Source organism: Acyrthosiphon pisum, chromosome X (assembly GCF_005508785.2).
Source record: "Acyrthosiphon pisum isolate AL4f chromosome X, pea_aphid_22Mar2018_4r6ur, whole genome shotgun sequence".
Taxonomy (NCBI): Eukaryota; Metazoa; Arthropoda; class Insecta; order Hemiptera; family Aphididae; genus Acyrthosiphon; species Acyrthosiphon pisum.
In genome coordinates this window covers 130,690,265-130,702,538 of record NC_042493.1, presented here as the reverse complement: position 1 = coordinate 130,702,538, position 12,274 = coordinate 130,690,265, and the positions used below count along the sequence as shown (strand labels likewise).

Sequence of the window (12,274 nt, the reverse complement as noted above, 5' to 3'; positions counted from 1 at the left end):
GTAATAATTATTTGTTTGTAACCAGTAGACGTTTCAACGATCATCTATCATTCAAGCAGCAGGATTCACGTAGACAAAATGCAATTGTACACAGCGAGATTCAACCACAGTATTTTTGTTGACTTTTTTCGTGTTTGACAAAGACGTTATTTGATATCGAGGCAGTTCTGGAATTGTACCAGCACCCTCGATATCCCAATTTCAATCTTCCGAAACCAACAAGAGTAAGTATTTTAGTTTGCCTTGCTTAAAACATAGAAACTACCCACACAATCTAATCAAATGTTTTTTAAATTATGTTTTATAGTTAAAAGTACCTAGACGGAAACCCATACAAATGCAAGGAAGAATTTTATAATTTAAGTTAAATATTGTATTGAAAATTTCAAATTAAGCGGTACATCACAAATGAATCTACACAAAGTCAAGATTACCCTTGGAGTTGCATTTTTCTTAAAAATATATCAGAGTAAGAATTTCAAGTTTCTAGTGATTACCTGTAATAATTTTTTGTTTGTAACCAGTAGACGTTTCAACGATCATCTATCATTCAAGCAGCAGGATTCACGTAGACAAAATGCATTGTACACAGCGAGATTCAACCACAGTATTTTTGTTGACTTTTTTCGTGTTTGACAAAGACGTTATTTGATATCAAGGCAGTTCTGGAATTGTACCAGCACCCTCGATATCCCAATTTCAATCTTCCGAAACCAACAAGAGTAAGTATTTTAGTTTGCCTTGCTTAAAACATAGAAACTACCCACACAATCTAATCAAATGTTTTTTAAATTATGTTTTATAGTTAAAAGTACCTAGACGGAAACCCATACAAATACAACGAAGAATTTTATAATTTAAGTTAAATATTGTATTGAAAATTTCAAATTAAGCGGTACATCACAAATGAATCTACACAAAGTCAAGATTAGCCCAGGAGTTGCATTTTTCTTAAAAAATGTATCAGAGTAAGAATTTCAAGTTTCTAGTGAATACCTGTAATAATTTTTTGTTTGTAACCAGTAGACGTTTCATCGATCATCTATCATTCAAGCAGCAGGATTCACGTAGACAAAATGCATTGTACACAGCGAGATTCAACCACAGTATTTTTGTTGACTTTATTCGTGTTTGACAAAGATGTTATTGGATATCGAGGCACTTCTGGAATTGTACCAGCACCCTCGATATCCCAATTTCAATCTTCCGAAACCAACAAGAGTAAGTATTTTAGTTTGCCTTGCTTAAAACATAGAAACTACCTACACAATCTAATCAAATGTTTTTTAAAAATGTTTTATAGTCAAAAGTACCTAGACGGAAACCCATACAAATGCAAGGAAGAATTTTATAATTTAAGTTAAATATTGTATTGAAAATTTCAAATTAAGCGGTACATCACAAATGAATCTACACAAAGTCAAGATTAGCCCAGGAGTTGCATTTTTCTTAAAAATGTATCAGAGTAAGAATTTCAAGTTTCTAGTGATTACCTGTAATAATTTTTTGTTTGTAACCAGTAGACGTTTCAACGATCATCTATCATTCAAGCAGCAGGATTCACGTAGACAAAATGCATTGTACACAGCGAGATTCAACCACAGTATTTTTATTGACTTTTTTCGTGTTTGACAAAGACGTTATTTGATATCAAGGCAGTTCTGGAATTGTACCAGCACCCTCGATATCCCAATTTCAATCTTCCGAAACCAACAAGAGTAAGTATTTTAGTTTGCCTTGCTTAAAACATAGAAACTACCCACACAATCTAATCAAATGTTTTTTAAATTATGTTTTATAGTTAAAAGTACCTAGACGGAAACCCATATAAATACAAGGAAGAATTTTATAATTTAAGTTAAATATTGTATTAAAAATTTCAAATTAAGCGGTACATCACAAATGAATCTACACAAAGTCAAGATTACCCTTGGAGTTGCATTTTTCTTAAAATTGTATCAGAGTAAGAATTTCAAGTTTCTAGTGATTACCTGTAATAATTTTTTGTTTGTAACCAGTAGACGTTTCAACGATCATCTATCATTCAAGCAGCAGGATTCACGTAGACAAAATGCATTGTACACAGCGAGATTCAACCACAGTATTTTTGTTGACTTTTTTCGTGTTTGACAAAGACGTTATTTGATATCGAGGCAGTTCTGGAATTGTACCAGCACCCTCGATATCCCAATTTCAATCTTCCGAAACCAACAAGAGTAAGTATTTTAGTTTGCCTTGCTTAAAACATAGAAACTACCCACACAATCTAATCAAATGTTTTTTAAATTATGTTTTATAGTTAAAAGTACCTAGACGGAAACCCATATAAATACAAGGAAGAATTTTATAATTTAAGTTAAATATTGTATTAAAAATTTCAAATTAAGCGGTACATCACAAATGAATCTACACAAAGTCAAGATTACCCTTGGAGTTGCATTTTTCTTAAAATTGTATCAGAGTAAGAATTTCAAGTTTCTAGTGATTACCTGTAATAATTTTTTGTTTGTAACCAGTAGACGTTTCAACGATCATCTATCATTCAAGCAGCAGGATTCACGTAGACAAAATGCATTGTACACAGCGAGATTCAACCACAGTATTTTTGTTGACTTTTTTCGTGTTTGACAAAGACGTTATTTGATATCGAGGCAGTTCTGGAATTGTACCAGCACCCTCGATATCCCAATTTCAATCTTCCGAAACCAACAAGAGTAAGTATTTTAGTTTGCCTTGCTTAAAACATAGAAACTACCCACACAATCTAATCAAATGTTTTTTAAATTATGTTTTATAGTTAAAAGTACCTAGACGGAAACCCATACAAATGCAAGGAAGAATTTTATAATTTAAGTTAAATATTGTATTGAAAATTTCAAATTAAGCGGTACATCACAAATGAATCTACACAAAGTCAAGATTACCCTTGGAGTTGCATTTTTCTTAAAAATATATCAGAGTAAGAATTTCAAGTTTCTAGTAATTACCTGTAATAATTTTTTGTTTGTAACCAGTAGACGTTTCAACGATCATCTATCATTCAAGCAGCAGGATTCACGTAGACAAAATGCATTGTACACAGCGAGATTCAACCACAGTATTTTTGTTGACTTTTTTCGTGTTTGACAAAGACGTTATTTGATATCAAGGCAGTTCTGGAATTGTACCAGCACCCTCGATATCCCAATTTCAATCTTCCGAAACCAACAAGAGTAAGTATTTTAGTTTGCCTTGCTTAAAACATAGAAACTACCCACACAATCTAATCAAATGTTTTTTAAATTATGTTTTATAGTCAAAAGTACCTAGACGGAAACCCATACAAATACAAGGAAGAATTTTATAATTTAAGTTAAATATTGTATTGAAAATTTCAAATTAAGCGGTACATCACAAATGAATCTACACAAAGTCAAGATTAGCCCAGGAGTTGCATTTTTCTTAAAAATGTATCAGAGTAAGAATTTCAAGTTTCTAGTGAATACCTGTAATAATTTTTTGTTTGTAACCAGTAGACGTTTCATCGATCATCTATCATTCAAGCAGCAGGATTCACGTAGACAAAATGCATTGTACACAGCGAGATTCAACCACAGTATTTTTGTTGACTTTATTCGTGTTTGACAAAGACGTTATTGGATATCGAGGCACTTCTGGAATTGTACCAGCACCCTCGATATCCCAATTTCAATCTTCCGAAACCAACAAGAGTAAGTATTTTAGTTTGCCTTGCTTAAAACATAGAAACTACCTACACAATCTAATCAAATGTTTTTTAAATTATGTTTTATAGTTAAAAGTACCTAGACGGAAACCCATACAAATACAAGGAATAATTTTATAATTTAAGTTAAATATTGTATTGAAAATTTCAAATTAAGCGGTACATCACAAATGAATCTACACAAAGTCAAGATTAGCCCAGGAGTTGCATTTTTCTTAAAAATGTATCAGAGTAAGAATTTCAAGTTTCTAGTGAATACCTGTAATAATTTTTTGTTTGTAACCAGTAGACGTTTCATCGATCATCTATCATTCAAGCAGCAGGATTCACGTAGACAAAATGCATTGTACACAGCGAGATTCAACCACAGTATTTTTGTTGACTTTATTCGTGTTTGACAAAGACGTTATTGGATATCGAGGCAGTTCTGGAATTGTACCAGCACCCTCGATATCCCAATTTCAATCTTCCGAAACCAACAAGAGTAAGTATTTTAGTTTGCCTTGCTTAAAACATAGAAACTACCTACACAATCTAATCAAATGTTTTTTAAAAATGTTTTATAGTCAAAAGTACCTAGACGGAAACCCATACAAATGCAAGGAAGAATTTTATAATTTAAGTTAAATATTGTATTGAAAATTTCAAATTAAGCGTTACATCACAAATGAATCTACACAAAGTCAAGATTAGTCCTGGAGTTGCATTTTTCTTAAAAATGTATCAGAGTAAGAATTTCAAGTTTCTAGTGATTACCTGTAATAATTTTTTGTTTGTAACCAGTAGACGTTTCAACGATCATCTATCATTCAAGCAGCAGGAGTCACGTTGACAAAATGCATTGTACACAGCGAGTTCAACCACAGTATTTTTGTTGACTTTTTTCGTGTTTGACAAAGACGTTATTGGATATCGAGGCAGTTCTGGAATTGTACCAGCACCCTCGATATCCCAATTTCAATCTTCCGAAACCAACAAGAGTAAGTATTTTAGTTTGCCTTGCTTAAAACATAGAAACTACCTACACAATCTAATCAAATGTTTTTTAAAAATGTTTTATAGTCAAAAGTACCTAGACGGAAACCCATACAAATGCAAGGAAGAATTTTATAATTTAAGTTAAATATTGTATTGAAAATTTCAAATTAAGCGGTACATCACAAATGAATCTACACAAAGTCAAGATTAGCCCAGGAGTTGCATTTTTCTTAAAAATGTATCAGAGTAAGAATTTCAAGTTTCTAGTGATTACCTGTAATAATTTTTTGTTTGTAACCAGTAGACGTTTCAACGATCATCTATCATTCAAGCAGCAGGATTCACGTAGACAAAATGCATTGTACACAGCGAGATTCAACCACAGTATTTTTGTTGACTTTTTTCGTGTTTGACAAAGACGTTATTTGATATCAAGGCAGTTCTGGAATTGTACCAGCACCCTCGATATCCCAATTTCAATCTTCCGAAACCAACAAGAGTAAGTATTTTAGTTTGCCTTGCTTAAAACATAGAAACTACCCACACAATCTAATCAAATGTTTTTTAAATTATGTTTTATAGTTAAAAGTACCTAGACGGAAACCCATATAAATACAAGGAAGAATTTTATAATTTAAGTTAAATATTGTATTAAAAATTTCAAATTAAGCGGTACATCACAAATGAATCTACACAAAGTCAAGATTACCCTTGGAGTTGCATTTTTCTTAAAATTGTATCAGAGTAAGAATTTCAAGTTTCTAGTGATTACCTGTAATAATTTTTTGTTTGTAACCAGTAGACGTTTCAACGATCATCTATCATTCAAGCAGCAGGATTCACGTAGACAAAATGCATTGTACACAGCGAGATTCAACCACAGTATTTTTGTTGACTTTTTTCGTGTTTGAGAAAGACGTTATTGGATATCGAGGCAGTACTGGCAGAGTACCAGCACCCTCGAAATCCCAATTTCAATCTTCCGAAACCAACAAGAGTAAGTATTTTAGTTTGTCTTGCTTAAAACATAGAAACTACCTACACAATCTAATCAAATGTTTTTTAAAAATGTTTTATAGTCAAAAGTACCTAGACGGAAACCCATACAAATGCAAGGAAGAATTTTATAATTTAAGTTAAATATTGTATTGAAAATTTCAAATTAAGCGTTACATCACAAATGAATCTACACAAAATCAAGATTAGTCCTGGAGTTGCATTTTTCTTAAAAATGTATCAGAGTAAGAATTTCAAGTTTCTAGTGATTACCTGTAATAATTTTTTGTTTGTAACCAGTAGACGTTTCAACGATCATCTATCATTCAAGCAGCAGGAGTCACGTAGACAAAATGCATTGTACACAGCGAGTTCAACCACAGTATTTTTGTTGACTTTTTTCGTGTTTGAGAAAGACGTTATTGGATATCGAGGCAGTACTGGCAGAGTACCAGCACCCTCGAAATCCCAATTTCAATCTTCCGAAACCAACAAGAGTAAGTATTTTAGTTTGCCTTGCTTAAAACATAGAAACTACCTACACAATCTAATCAAATGTTTTTTAAAAATGTTTTATAGTCAAAAGTACCTAGACGGAAGCCCATACAAATGCAAGGATGAATATTATAATTTAAGTTAAATATTGTATTGAAAATTTCAAATTAAGCGGTACATCACAAATGAATCTACACAAAGTCAAGATTAGCCCTGGAGTTGCATTTTTCTTAAAAATGTATCAGAGTAAGAATTTCAAGTTTCTAGTGATTACCTGTAATAATTTTTTGTTTGTAACCAGTAGACGTTTCAACGATCATCTATCATTCAAGCAGCAGGAGTCACGTAGTCAAAATGCATTGTACACAGCGAGTTCAACCACAGTATTTTTGTTGACTTTTTTCGTGTTTGACAAAGACGTTATTGGATATCGAGGCAGTTCTGGAATTGTACCAGCACCCTCGATATCCCAATTTCAATCTTCCGAAACCAACAAGAGTAAGTATTTTAGTTTGCCTTGCTTAAAACATAGAAACTACCTACACAATCTAATCAAATGTTTTTTAAAAATGTTTTATAGTCAAAAGTACCTAGACGGAAACCCATACAAATGCAAGGAAGAATTTTATAATTTAAGTTAAATATTGTATTGAAAATTTCAAATTAAGCGGTACATCACAAATGAATCTACACAAAGTCAAGATTAGCCCAGGAGTTGCATTTTTCTTAAAAATGTATCAGAGTAAGAATTTCAAGTTTCTAGTGATTACCTGTAATAATTTTTTGTTTGTAACCAGTAGACGTTTCAACGATCATCTATCATTCAAGCAGCAGGAGTCACGTAGACAAAATGCATTGTACACAGCGAGTTCAACCACAGTATTTTTGTTGACTTTTTTCGTGTTTGAGAAAGACGTTATTGGATTTCGAGGCAGTACTGGCAGAGTACCAGCACCCTCGAAATCCCAATTTCAATCTTCCGAAACCAACAAGAGTAAGTATTTTAGTTTGCCTTGCTTAAAACATAGAAACTACCTACACAATCTAATCAAATGTTTTTTAAAAATGTTTTATAGTCAAAAGTACCTAGACGGAAACCCATACAAATGCAAGGAAGAATTTTATAATTTAAGTTAAATATTGTATTGAAAATTTCAAATTAAGCGGTACATCACAAATGAATCTACACAAAGTCAAGATTAGCCCAGGAGTTGCATTTTTCTTAAAAATGTATCAGAGTAAGAATTTCAAGTTTCTAGTGATTACCTGTAATAATTTTTTGTTTGTAACCAGTAGACGTTTCAACGATCATCTATCATTCAAGCAGCAGGAGTCACGTAGTCAAAATGCATTGTACATAGCGAGTTCAACCACAGTATTTTTGTTGACTTTTTTCGTGTTTGACAAAGTCGTTATTGGATATCGAGGCAGTTCTGGAATTGTACCAGCACCCTCGATATCCCAATTTCAATCTTCCGAAACCAACAAGAGTAAGTATTTTAGTTTGCCTTGCTTAAAACATAGAAACTACCTACACAATCTAATCAAATGTTTTTTAAACAATGTTTTATAGTCAAAAGTACCTAGACGGAAACCCATACAAATACAATGAAGAATTTTATAATTTTAGTTAAATATTGTATTGAAAATTTCAAATTAAGCGGTACATCACAAATGAATCTACACAAAGTCAAGATTAGCCCTGGAGTTGCATTTTTCTTAAAAATGTATCAGAGTAAGAATTTCAAGTTTCTAGTCATTACCTGTAATAATTTTTTGTTTGTAACCAGTAGACGTTTCAACGATCATCTATCATTCAAGCAGCAGGAGTCACGTAGTCAAAATGCATTGTACACAGCGAGTTCAACCACAGTATTTTTGTTGACTTTTTTCGTGTTTGACAAAGACGTTATTGGATATCGAGGCAGTTCTGGAATTGTACCAGCACCCTCGATATCCCAATTTCAATCTTCCGAAACCAACAAGAGTAAGTATTTTAGTTTGCCTTGCTTAAAACATAGAAACTACCTACACAATCTAATCAAATGTTTTTTAAATTATGTTTTATAGTTAAAAGTACCTAGACGGAAACCCATACAAATACAATGAAGAATTTTATAATTTAAGTTAAATATTGTATTGAAAATTTCAAATTAAGCGGTACATCACAAATGAATCTACACAAAGTCAAGATTAGCCCTGGAGTTGCATTTTTCTTAAAAATGTATCAAAGTAAGAATTTCAAGTTTCTAGTGATTACCTGTAATAATTTTTTGTTTGTAACCAGTAGACGTTTCAACGATCATCCATCATTCAAGCAGCAGGATTCACGTAGACAAAATGCATTGTACACAGCGAGTTCAACCACAGTATTTTTGTTGACTTTTTTCGTGTTTGAGAAAGACGTTATTGGATATCGAGGCAGTTCTGGAATTGTACCAGCACCCTCGATATCCCAATTTCAATCTTCCGAAACCAACAAGAGTAAGTATTTTAGTTTGCCTTGCTTAAAACATAGAAACTACCTACACAATCTAATCAAATGTTTTTTAAATTATGTTTTATAGTCAAAAGTACCTAGACGTAAACCCATACAAATACAATGAAGAATTTTATAATTTAAGTTAAATATTGTATTGAAAATTTCAAATTAAGCGGTACATCACAAATGAATCTACACAAAGTCAAGATTAGCCCAAGAGTTGCATTTTTCTCAAAAATGTATCAGAGTAAGAACTTTCAAGTTTCTAGTGATTACCTGTAATAATTTTTTGTTTGTAACCAGTAGACGTTTCAACGATTATCTATCATTCAAGCAGCAGGAGTCACGTAGACAAAATGCAATGTACACAGCGAGTTCAACCACGGTATTTTTGTTGACTTTTTTCGTGTTCGAGAAAAACGTTATTAGTTATCGAGGCAGTACTGGCAGAGTACCAGCACCCTCGAAATCCCAATTTCAATCTTCCGAAACCAACAAGAGTAAGTATTTTAGTTTGCCTTGCTTAAAACATAGAAACTACCTACACAATCTAATCAAATGTTTTTTAAATTATGTTTTATAGTTAAAAGTACCTAGACGGAAACCCATACAAATACAAGGAAGAATTTTATAATTTAAGTTAAATATTGTATTGAAAATTTCAAATTAAGCGGTACATCACAAATGAATCTACACAAAGTCAAGATTAGCCCAAGAGTTGCATTTTTCTCAAAAATGTATCAGAGTAAGAATTTCAAGTTTCTAGTGATTACCTGTAATAATTTTTTGTTTGTAACCAGTAGACGTTTCAACGATCATCTATCATTCAAGCAGCAGGAGTCACGTAGACAAAATGCATTGTACACAACGAGTTCAACCACAGTATTTTTGTTGACTTTTTTCGTGTTTGAGAAAGACGTTATTGGATATCGAGGCAGTACTGGCAGAGTACCAGCACCCTCGAAATCCCAATTTCAATCTTCCGAAACCAACAAGAGTAAGTATTTTAGTTTGCCTTGCTTAAAACATAGAAACTACCTACACAATCTAATCAAATGTTTTTTAAAAATGTTTTATAGTCAAAAGTACCTAGACGGAAGCCCATACAAATGCAAGGAAGAATTTTATAATTTAAGTTAAATATTGTATTGAAAATTTCAAATTAAGCGGTACATCACAAATGAATCTACACAAAGTCAAGATTAGCCCAAGAGTTGCATTTTTCTCAAAAATGTATCAGAGTAAGAATTTCAAGTTTCTAGTGATTACCTGTAATAATTTTTTGTTTGTAACCAGTAGACGTTTCAACGATCATCTATCATTCAAGCAGCAGGAGTCACGTAGACAAAATGCATTGTACACAACGAGTTCAACCACAGTATTTTTGTTGACTTTTTTCGTGTTTGAGAAAGACGTTATTGGATATCGAGGCAGTACTGGCAGAGTACCAGCACCCTCGAAATCCCAATTTCAATCTTCCGAAACCAACAAGAGTAAGTATTTTAGTTTGCCTTGCTTAAAACATAGAAACTACCTACACAATCTAATCAAATGTTTTTTAAAAATGTTTTATAGTCAAAAGTACCTAGACGGAAGCCCATACAAATGCAAGGAAGAATTTTATAATTTAAGTTAAATATTGTATTGAAAATTTCAAATTAAGCGGTACATCACAAATGAATCTACACAAAGTCAAGATTAGCCCTGGAGTTGCATTTTTCTTAAAAATGTATCTGAGTAAGAATTTCAAGTTTCTAGTGATTACCTGTAATAATTTTTTGTTTGTAACCAGTAGACGTTTCAACGATCATCTATCATTCAAGCAGCAGGAGTCACGTAGACAAAATGCATTTTACACAGCGAGTTCAACCACAGTATTTTTGTTGACTTTTTTCGTGTTTGAGAAAGACGTTATTGGATATCGAGGCAGTACTGGCAGAGTACCAGCACCCTCGAAATCCCAATTTCAATCTTCCGAAACCAACAAGAGTAAGTATTTTAGTTTGCCTTGCTTAAAACATAGAAACTACCTACACAATCTAATCAAATGTTTTTTAAAAATGTTTTATAGTCAAAAGTACCTAGACGGAAACCCATACAAATGCAAGGAAGAATTTTATAATTTAAGTTAAATATTGTATTGAAAATTTCAAATTAAGCGTTACATCACAAATGAATCTACACAAAATCAAGATTAGTCCTGGAGTTGCATTTTTCTTAAAAATGTATCAGAGTAAGAATTTCAAGTTTCTAGTGATTACCTGTAATAATTTTTTGTTTGTAACCAGTAGACGTTTCAACGATCATCTATCATTCAAGCAGCAGGAGTCACGTAGACAAAATGCATTGTACACAGCGAGTTCAACCACAGTATTTTTGTTGACTTTTTTCGTGTTTGAGAAAGACGTTATTGGATATCGAGGCAGTACTGGCAGAGTACCAGCACCCTCGAAATCCCAATTTCAATCTTCCGAAACCAACAAGAGTAAGTATTTTAGTTTGCCTTGCTTAAAACATAGAAACTACCTACACAATCTAATCAAATGTTTTTTAAAAATGTTTTATAGTCAAAAGTACCTAGACGGAAGCCCATACAAATGCAAGGAAGAATTTTATAATTTAAGTTAAATATTGTATTGAAAATTTCAAATTAAGCGGTACATCACAAATGAATCTACACAAAGTCAAGATTAGCCCTGGAGTTGCATTTTTCTTAAAAATGTATCTGAGTAAGAATTTCAAGTTTCTAGTGATTACCTGTAATAATTTTTTGTTTGTAACCAGTAGACGTTTCAACGATCATCTATCATTCAAGCAGCAGGAGTCACGTAGACAAAATGCATTTTACACAGCGAGTTCAACCACAGTATTTTTGTTGACTTTTTTCGTGTTTGAGAAAGACGTTATTGGATATCGAGGCAGTACTGGCAGAGTACCAGCACCCTCGAAATCCCAATTTCAATCTTCCGAAACCAACAAGAGTAAGTATTTTAGTTTGCCTTGCTTAAAACATAGAAACTACCTACACAATCTAATCAAATGTTTTTTAAATTATGTTTTATAGTTAAAAGTACCTAGACGGAAACCCATACAAATACAAGGAAGAATTTTATAATTTAAGTTAAATATTGTATTGAAAATTTCAAATTAAGCGGTACATCACAAATGAATCTACACAAAGTCAAGATTAGCCCAAGAGTTGCATTTTTCTCAAAAATGTATCAGAGTAAGAATTTCAAGTTTCTAGTGATTACCTGTAATAATTTTTTGTTTGTAACCAGTAGACGTTTCAACGATCATCTATCATTCAAGCAGCAGGAGTCACGTAGACAAAATGCATTGTACACAACGAGTTCAACCACAGTATTTTTGTTGACTTTTTTCGTGTTTGAGAAAGACGTTATTGGATATCGAGGCAGTACTGGCAGAGTACCAGCACCCTCGAAATCCCAATTTCAATCTTCCGAAACCAACAAGAGTAAGTATTTTAGTTTGCCTTGCTTAAAACATAGAAACTACCTACACAATCTAATCAAATGTTTTTTAAAAATGTTTTATAGTCAAAAGTACCTAGACGGAAGCCCATACAAATGCAAGGA

The 12,274-nt window shown here is 32.5% G+C and overlaps 2 long non-coding RNA genes across 9 annotated transcripts; both read left to right on the top strand.

Moving 5' to 3' along the window:
* Window positions 1–91: 91 nt before the first annotated feature.
* Window positions 92–952, top strand: LOC115033404. Its single transcript, XR_003838730.1, has 4 exons — window positions 92–224; window positions 308–469; window positions 528–722; window positions 806–952. It is a non-coding gene; the product is annotated as an uncharacterized LOC115033404 (long non-coding RNA).
* A 51-nt stretch (window positions 953–1,003) lies between these two features.
* On the top strand, window positions 1,004–10,427 carry LOC107884132. 8 transcript variants are annotated; one of them, XR_003840289.1, is made up of 35 exons: window positions 1,004–1,221; window positions 1,304–1,465; window positions 1,524–1,718; window positions 1,802–1,963; window positions 2,022–2,216; window positions 2,300–2,461; window positions 2,520–2,714; window positions 2,798–2,959; window positions 3,018–3,212; window positions 3,296–3,457; window positions 3,516–3,710; window positions 3,794–3,955; window positions 4,014–4,208; window positions 4,291–4,452; window positions 4,511–4,704; window positions 4,787–4,948; window positions 5,004–5,201; window positions 5,285–5,446; window positions 5,505–5,699; window positions 5,782–5,943; window positions 6,002–6,195; window positions 6,278–6,439; window positions 6,498–6,691; window positions 6,774–6,935; window positions 6,994–7,187; window positions 7,270–7,431; window positions 7,490–7,683; window positions 7,767–7,928; window positions 7,987–8,180; window positions 8,264–8,677; window positions 9,259–9,420; window positions 9,479–9,672; window positions 9,755–9,916; window positions 9,975–10,168; window positions 10,251–10,427. It is a non-coding gene; the product is annotated as an uncharacterized LOC107884132 (long non-coding RNA). The 8 variants fall into 8 exon arrangements; XR_003840290.1 differs by having other exon boundaries at window positions 1,521–1,718; window positions 5,007–5,201; XR_003840285.1 differs by having other exon boundaries at window positions 5,007–5,201; window positions 10,251–10,426.
* The last annotated feature ends 1,847 nt before the right edge of the window (window positions 10,428–12,274 follow it).